Source organism: Heterodontus francisci, unplaced genomic scaffold (assembly GCF_036365525.1).
Source record: "Heterodontus francisci isolate sHetFra1 unplaced genomic scaffold, sHetFra1.hap1 HAP1_SCAFFOLD_59, whole genome shotgun sequence".
Taxonomy (NCBI): domain Eukaryota; kingdom Metazoa; phylum Chordata; class Chondrichthyes; order Heterodontiformes; family Heterodontidae; genus Heterodontus; species Heterodontus francisci.
Genome location: NW_027140758.1, coordinates 7,863,529 through 7,872,341, shown reverse-complemented (window position 1 = coordinate 7,872,341; position 8,813 = coordinate 7,863,529). Strand labels below are relative to the sequence as shown.

At 44.3% G+C, this 8,813-nt stretch overlaps 1 non-coding gene across 1 annotated transcript; it reads right to left on the bottom strand.

The window, feature by feature from the left end:
- Positions 1-2,365: 2,365 nt before the first annotated feature.
- trnas-gcu (transfer RNA serine (anticodon GCU)) lies at positions 2,366-2,447 on the bottom strand. The gene has a single exon. It is a non-coding gene; the product is annotated as a tRNA-Ser (tRNA).
- Positions 2,448-8,813: the final 6,366 nt, after the last annotated feature.

Below are 8,813 nucleotides of genomic sequence, written 5' to 3'. Positions count from 1 at the left end.
ATGGAGCATAAAAGTAGAGAAGTCTTGCTACAAATGTACATGGTGCTGGTGAAACCACACCTGGAGTACTGTGTACAGTTTTTGTCTCTTTATTTAAGGAGGGATATACTTGCATTGGAGGCAGTTGAGAGAAGGTTCATTGGATTGATTCCTGTGATGAAGGTGTTGTCTTATGAGGAAAGCTGAGCAGGATGGACCGATACTCATTGGAGTTGAGAAAAATGAAAGGAGAACGTATTGAGACATATAAGATTCTGAGGGGGCTTGACAGGGTAGATGCTGAGAGGATGTTTCCCCTTGTGGTGGAATCTAGAACTAGGGGACACAGTTTCAGATTTAGGGGTTTTTCATTTAAGAAGGAATTTCTTCTCTCAGAGGGTCATTAATCTTTGGAATTCTTTACAGCAGAGAGCAGTGGAGGCTGGGTCATTGAATGTCTTCAAGATTTTTATCTACAAGAGAGCCAAGGGTTATGTGGGCAGGCAAGAAGGTGGGGTTGAGGTCATGATCAGGTCAGCCATGATCCTATTGAATGGCGGAGCAAGCTCGAGGGGCCAAATGGCCTACTCCTGCTATTAGTTCTTCTGATCTTATGTTCGTATGATCTCATTGCAGCTTGGTCCAAGCAGAGACGAAAGAGTGGAATTCCAGAGGAGAGGTGAGAGTGATTACCCTTGAGTGAGTGTGGCATCAAGGATCCCCAGCAAAATTGAAGTCAATGGGTATCAGGGGGAAAACTCTCCACTTGTTGAAGTCATACCTCGCCCAAAACAAGATGTTGTGGTTCGTGTGGGCCAATCATCTCAGCCCAAGACATTGCCTCAGGAGTTTCTCAGGGTAGTGTCCTAGACCCAAACATCCCAGCTGTTTCATTGACGACTTTCTCTTCAACATAAGTCAGAAGTGGGAATGTTAGATGATGACTCACAACTCTTCAGATACTGAAGCAGTCTGTGCCTGCAAGCAGCAAGACCTGAACAACATTCAGGCTTGAGCTGATAAGTGACAAGCAACCTTCTGGCCACACAAGTGCCAAGCAGTGAACATCTCCAATGAGAGAGAAAAAAAATCTACCTTTTGATATTCAGAAGCATTATCATCGTTAAATCCCCCACCATCAACATCTTGACCAGAAACGTAACTGGACCAGTCACATCTATGCTGTGGCTATAAGCGCAGGTCAGAGATTACGAATTCTGCAGCGAGTATCTCACCTCCTGACACCCCAAATCCTGTCCACCATCTACAAGGCACAAGTCAGGAGTGTGATGGAATACATCCCACTCAACAACACTCATGAAGCTCAACACCATCCAGGACAAAGCAGCGCACTTGATCGGCACCTCACCCGCCACCTTAAACATTCAATCCCTCCACAACCAGTAAACAGTGGCTGCAGTGTGTACCATCTCCATATGCACTGCAGCAACTCGCCAAGTATCCTTCAACAGCACCTTCCAAACTCGTGACCACTACCACCTCGAAGGACAAGGGCAGCAGATGCATGGGAACTCACTACCTGCAGGTTCCCCTCCAAGTCACTCACCATCCTGACTTGGAACAATATAGCCATTTCTTCACTGTTGTTGGGTCACAATCCTGGAACTCCCTCCCCAATAGCACTGTGGGTGTTCCTGCACCATATGGACTGCATCAGTTCAAGAAGGCAGCTCTCCACCACCTTCTCAACGGCAATAGGAATGGGTAATAAATGCTAGCCTTATCAGCGATACACCCAAGAATGAATAAAAACCAAATCACTCTCCACAGATTCCCCACAATCTGGGCTTGGACATTTACTTCAGGAGCGCAGAGCTTTATATCACTGCAACATCAGTGCCAATCTTCAGATTCTGTTCACTTTTCACATTATTTTCTACCAGTCCACTAGCTTTTATTAATTCAGTATTCGGGTCTCTGCTCCTCCGCCGTTTCTGACATCTCACCTCTTACAAAAAAACACTCTGATCTATTGTAGGTAGTAGATGACCCCTCATTTTAAACTCCATCTGCCAAAGCATTGCTCTATCACTTAATCTATCAAGAAGATTTGAAAATAAATTTCTTGCCAAAGGATCATTTTCTGCATCTGCTCCCTCGCCATTTGCTTTTCCCATTTGTCTTTCACTTGGTGCAAATCCAGAGAAAGTAAAGATGGAAGGAAGGAGGGGAGGAAAAATACTACTCCGTTTCGTGATCCCTATTTGATCTTCATTCCAGTGCAGTTTGGGTGAAGAATTCCAATTGTCTGTCTCAATTTTAATAAAGGATAACAAATTCTGGAATCACGGTCTGGACAAAGACAAGAACAGGTTTCGAGGCTGACTTTCCACATAAACAATACACTGAACAGTTCATAAACTAGCGACAAGGATGGGATCCGAACCCACGTGTGCAGAGCACAATGGATTAGCAGTCCATCGCCTTAACCTCTCGGCCACCTTGTCAGTTGCATTGACATAACTGTCACCTTCAGCACAGCTTCTGGCTGTGCAGCCAGCTGTGCAATGATGGAAATATATCTTCTGTCAGTAAATGAAGTTGGGAATGGAGCGGTGTGAAACATTTCCAGACCATGTCCAACACGTTTCTACTCAGTATGAAAACCCACCACGGAAAGACTGGAACATACAATCATTTCATCACATCATGATTAACATCACTCAGACACCTGAACCATTAGGTCACTGACGAAGTCATGATGACCGAATTTCTCATGAAATGACAACTGAACTAACTGACTGGAAGAATTGCTTTAACTCCACATGATCAGCGAGGCACAGCCTCAGGCCGACTTGTCGGGTGGTGTAAACAGATATCACTGCTTCTGATCTTCACCAGAACAGAGAGTGAGATGTAACATTGATCATCAAACAGACTGTGAGAGAATACAACAGAATAAAACACATGGAGAGACACTGTGGAATAACAAATAGATTTGATTGGAATGTTGAAATTTTGATTGGAATGGATAAAACACCAGAAACAGCAGATTAAATTGGGATTCTCATCATTATATTGATCTGGGACAGAAAAGAGAAGAAGGAAGAAAAGAAAGGATGGAACTGTTCAATTTTTTCAGTTTTTTCACTCGTCCATCAAAGCTGATAAAAAACGTTGCAAATAACAGAGAATTTCCCCAAAAAGGGAGATTAAATGTTGCTGAACCTTGGATTGAAGGATGCCCCAACAGATCACCTGTTTAACTGTCTCCTCACTGGGGGATTTCAATCAGTGAGTAATATTATTCTCTACTTTTTTTGTTAATTGGTCCCAGAACTGTCACTTGGAACTAATATCTGTGTTCCGACTCCTGAATAATACAATTGTGAGTTTCTCGATATTTTCTGGACACAGTTCCTGCTGAAACAACTAAGAACTCTTTCTAATTTACACAATACTATATACACACTCATCAAGCCTGCTAAGCTAGCATCCTTGGTGCTGCTCTCTCTTCTCCCAAACCTCATCTCATGTGACTGTTACATCATCTCTCTGACAGTGGGAGGGGTTGATCCCACTATCTTCAGCATTAACCCGAGGCATCCTTATACCACACTGTCTGTCCAAAAAAAATGGGTGGAGGGAACTTCCTTCATTTATCAAAACACCAACAGCGGCACAGTGGCGCAATGGTTAGCACCACAGCCTCACAGCTCCAGCGACCAGGATTCAGTTCTGGGTACTGCCTGTGTGGAGTTTGCAAGTTCTCCCTGTGTCTGTGTGGGTTTCCGCCGGGTGCTCTGGTTTCCTCCCACCTCCAAAAGACTTGCAGGTTGATAGGTAAATTGGCCATTGTAAATTGTCCCGAGTGTAGGTACGTGGTTGGCGAATGGTGGGGATGTGGTAGAGAATATGGGATTAATGTAGGATTAGTATAAATGGGTGGTTGCTGGTTGGCACAGACTCGGTGGGCCAAAGGGGCTGTATCTCTAAATAAGAAAAGTAAAATCAAAGCTACCAGTCGTAAATCAACTCAAACCCATTAGAGAGAGAGAGAGAGACTGTCAGAGAACTTCCTGCATCCAGTCCTGACCCTGTCACACTCAGCAGCTTCTCACCCAGACCCCACTCTCATCAACACTGAACATTGTTACCGAGACCCTTCAAATACTGTTTATAAAAGAGAGAAAAATTCAAACTTCATCACAGCTCGATTGAATAGAACAAAGTTTAATATCTTCTCGTCGTCACTCGGTAACCACATGAGACAGTCCTTAAATCAGTAGCATAAATTATCAGCTGTAAGAATGTTTGTCATTGGGTTGAATCATTTCTGTGTGAGGAATGTTCCAGCATCATAAACCAGGGGAACGTGTTGACTGAGCTGTGTCTTCATCTCTTCTGGGCGGTTGGACAGTTCACCCTTCATTCTGCTCTGATTCACTTTCCCAAAGCGGATCTACAGATTCTCAAATCCAGAGACTGGGTTTTCTTATTTGGTTCCTGTTGATTTTTCTTCCTCCTGAATGATAATATATTCCAAACTCGGATGAACCTTTCCCTGTGTCCCGGTCTCGGTTAAAAGCGACAAATAACGGCACCAACATTCTGAAACATACAACACGGTCACATTCTGCTTCAGTGAGATTAATGCTGAGGCAGTTTCCGTGTCGAATGCGATTGTGAACAAATTTCTCTCAAGGAAATTGTGAGTGATCAAGTATTTGCACTGAAGTTCTGTGCAAGAAGGGACAGTTTCAAACAGCCATTCCCAAATCACTTCCTTCACAAAGACAAAGACTGTGCTGTCTTAACGTGTGACTCAACCTCACAAACAAATTTGAACTCGAAGTTCAGGAGAAGACAGAGATGTGAATGATTGACAGTGTAATCTTTAAATCATAATTTTCCGTTTCTTCGTTGAAGTGAGGCTCAACCCTAAGCCACTAGAGATCGCGGAAAGCTACAAACTTGGATCCAGAAATCAGAAAAGTAGTGAAACAGTTGGTGAGTGCATTGTGACACTGAAGAATTTATCACCACATTGCAACATTGGCACATTCTTAGACCGTACATTGTGAGACAGATTTGTGCTTATATTGGTGGATGAGAAAAGATACTAAACACACAAAATCCCAATTTGAGCTAGTGTGTAAGATTGCTCTTTCCACGGAGATAGCATCAAAGAATGCTCGTGAATTTCGTCCTATGCCAGTGACAGTAACACACTTCAGAGGAACTTAAACACACTGATAAAATGGGCTTTCACACAACAGATAAAATTTTACACAGAAAATTGTGAAGTGATACAGTTTGGGAGGAAGAATGAGACAATGTACACCAATCTTTTTTGATCAAGGTTTGAAAAGGTTGCGAAGAGCAAACAGGACACTTGGCTTTATTAATAGAGGCATTGAGTAAAAGCAAATAAGTTATGCTAAACCTTTATAAAACACTGGGGCTGAATGACCTACTCCTGCACCTCCACGGAAAGCTTCCACTCCAGGCTCGGACACCCTCTTCAGGATCACTCTCCATACATCCCGCCATTCCACGCACAGATATCTCCCTCAGGATCAGATCACAGCTCCACAGTCCTGCCACATTCAGTCGTGAATGGTGGTGGATAATTAAATAACTAACAAGATGAGGAGGCTCCAAAAACATTCACATCCTCAATGATGGTGGTGCTGAGCACGTCAATGCAAAAGATGAAGCTGAAGCATTTGCAACCATCTTCAGTCAGAAATATTAAGTGGATTTGATCTGTGCTAATTTCAGCTCCTCATGCTCGCTGGTGCCTTGGTTCTCTGGTGCTAATTTCAGAGTAAATCATGCAGCTTGACAATTGGAGCCAAAGAAAAAGACACAGGAGAGGTTGAAAGTGCCAAAACCTGGGATTGAACCAAGAACTGTTTAACTGTTAGTTCAGCACGAACTCAACAAAGCTATTTCAACAACACACTAAAGCCACCATTCTGTCACTGCTTTGGAAGACAATATATACATTAAGGTGTTTGTAAAAAGTTACAGAACACAACATGTGAGTAATATTCCCCATTGTTTTCTCAGTACTGATGGAGTGTGAAGTGGGAGACAGCCAGAAGTCCCACTGTGCCACACTGACCCTGAGCTGTGAGTGAAATGAGATAAAGTTCAATCTTTAGCAGAGAGATTCTGGAGAGAGGTAAGAGTCCTGAATGAAGGAAAGACTTTCTGACACAATAAAAGCAAAATACTGCAGATGCTGGAAATCTGAAATAAAAACAAAAAGCGCTGGAAATACTCAATAGCTCTGGCAGCATCTGTGGTGAGAGAAACGGAGTTAACATTTCTGGTTAGATTAGATTAGAGATACAGCACTGAAACAGGCCCTTCGGCCCACCAAGTCTGTGCCGAACATCAACCACCCATTTATACTAATCCTACACTAATCCCGTATTCCTACCAAACATCCCCACCTGTTCTTATATTTCTCTACCACCTACCTATACTAGTGACAATTTATAATGGCCAATTTACCTATCAACCTGCAAGTCTTTTGGCTTGTGGGAAGAAACCGAAACACATGGAGAAAACCCACGCAGACACAGGGAGAACTTGCAAACTCCACACAGGCAATACCAGGAATCGAACCCAGGTCCCTGGAGCTGCGAGGTGGCAGTGCTAACCACTGCACCACTGTGCTGGTCTGTGACCTTTCATCAGAACTGACACTGGTTAGAAAAGAATTAGGTTTTAAACAAGTGAAGGGGAGGGGCATGAGGGAGAGAACAAAGGGGAAGGTGTTTGATCGGGCAGAGGGCAGGAGAGATTAAATAACAAAGCTGTCCTGGGACAAAGGCAAAGAGTGTGTTAATGCTTGTGGTTGCCTGACACCAGTCATGCTCTGATGTTATTGAACACAATGTTCAATCCACAGGGCTGCAGAGTGCCGAATCAAAAGGTCGGGTGCTGCTCCTCGAGCTTGGGTTGATTTTAACTGGAACACTGGAGCAGACCAAAGACAGAAATGTTGACATGAGAGCAGGGGGAGTGTTGAAATGGCAAGCAACCAGAAGCTCAGGGTCATGCTTTCGGCCTGAGCAGAGGTGTTCCACCTAATCTGCGTTTGGTCTCTCCAGTTTAGAGGAGACCGCATTGTGAGCAGGGAATACAGTATACATAATTGAAAGAAGTACAAGTAAATCGCTGCTTCACCTAAAAGGAGTGTTTGGGGCTTTCGATAATGAGCAGAGAGGAGGGAAAAGGGCAGGTATTATATCTCCTGCGATTGCATGGGAAGGTGCCTTGGGAAGGGGACAAGGTAGGGGGGTAATGGAGGAGTGGACCAGGGTCCACTCTGGTCCCTCTCTGAAGGTCCCTTCAGAATGTTGACAGGGGATGGGAGGATGCGTTTGGTGGTGGCATCACGCTGGAGGTGGCGGAAATGGTGGAGAATGATCCTTTGGATGTGGAGGCAGATGGGGTGGAAAGTGAGGACAAGGGGAACCCTGTCGCAGTTCTGGGAGGGAGGGGAAGGGGGCAGGCAGAGGTTGAGAGTCCTGTCAACTACACTGGGAGGGGGCGGGGGGGGGAGTAGTTGAAATCTGGTGATGCTGTTGAATTTAATTTCAAACACTCCTTGAACTCTCTGCTGATGAAGTCTGAAAAAGGGAAGAACAACCACACAACAAGGGTCTCAAATCCAAGACCCTGAGATTAAAAGTCTCATGCTCTACCAACTGAGCTAACAAGGCCTGATACAGTACTTCTACTCTGTCTGTTATTGGACGGATGCAGCTTTTGGCTCCACCCCAAGGGCGGGAATTTGTTCCACCAACTATGAAGCAGTTTCCGATCAATTCCCCAGATTATCAGTAAATCCACTTCCAGAAGCCCCAAAGTGTGATATATTCCTCTCACTCATCAATAATAAAACTGAAATCTTTTTACCTTCCAAATGCTGCCATCTATTTTGTCAGTATTTATTTCTCTCTCCTTTTTATTTAGTTCATGCATTTCTTCAGAATTTTTTTTTCAATTATATTTGAGGGAAGAAATGAACAGATCTGGCAGCTCAAAACTGGGCATCCATGAGACACTGTGGGCCATCAGCAGCAGCAGAATTGTATTTAAACACAATATGTTACCTCATGGCCTGGCATATCCCTCACTCTACCATTACCATCAAGCCAAGGGAGCAATAGTGCTTCAATGAAGTGTGCAGGAGGGCATGTCAGGAGCAGCACCAAGCAGACCTAAAAATGAGTGAAGCTACAACACAGGATTACTTGCATGTCAGATAGCGGAAGCAGCATGCAATAGACAAAGCTGAGTGATCTCACAACCAACAGATCAGATCAAAGCTCTGCAGTCCTGCCACATCCAGTCCTGAATGGTGGTGGATAATTAAACAATTAACAGGAGGACGAGGCTCCACAAATATCCCCATCCTTAATGATAAGGGAGACCAGTATATCAGTGCAAAATACAAGGTTGAATCATTTGCAACCATCTTCAGCCAGAAGTGCCAAGTAGATGATCAATCTCGGCCTCCTCCTGAGGTCCCCAGCATCACAGGTGCCAATCTTCAGCTAAATCCACTTCACTCCACATGATATCAAGAAATGGCTGAAGGCTCTGGATACTGAAAACATCCTGGCTGCAGTGCTGAAGACTTGTGCTCCAGAACTAGCCACGCCGCCCGCCAAGCTACAACACTGGCATCTACCCAGCAATGTGGAAAATTGCCCAGGTATGTTCTGCATACAAAAGGCAGGACAAATCCAACCCGGTCAATTCCTGCCCCATCAGCCTCCTCTTGATCATCAGTAAAGTGATGTAAGGTGTCGTTGACAGTGCTATCAAGCAGCACTTACACAGCCATA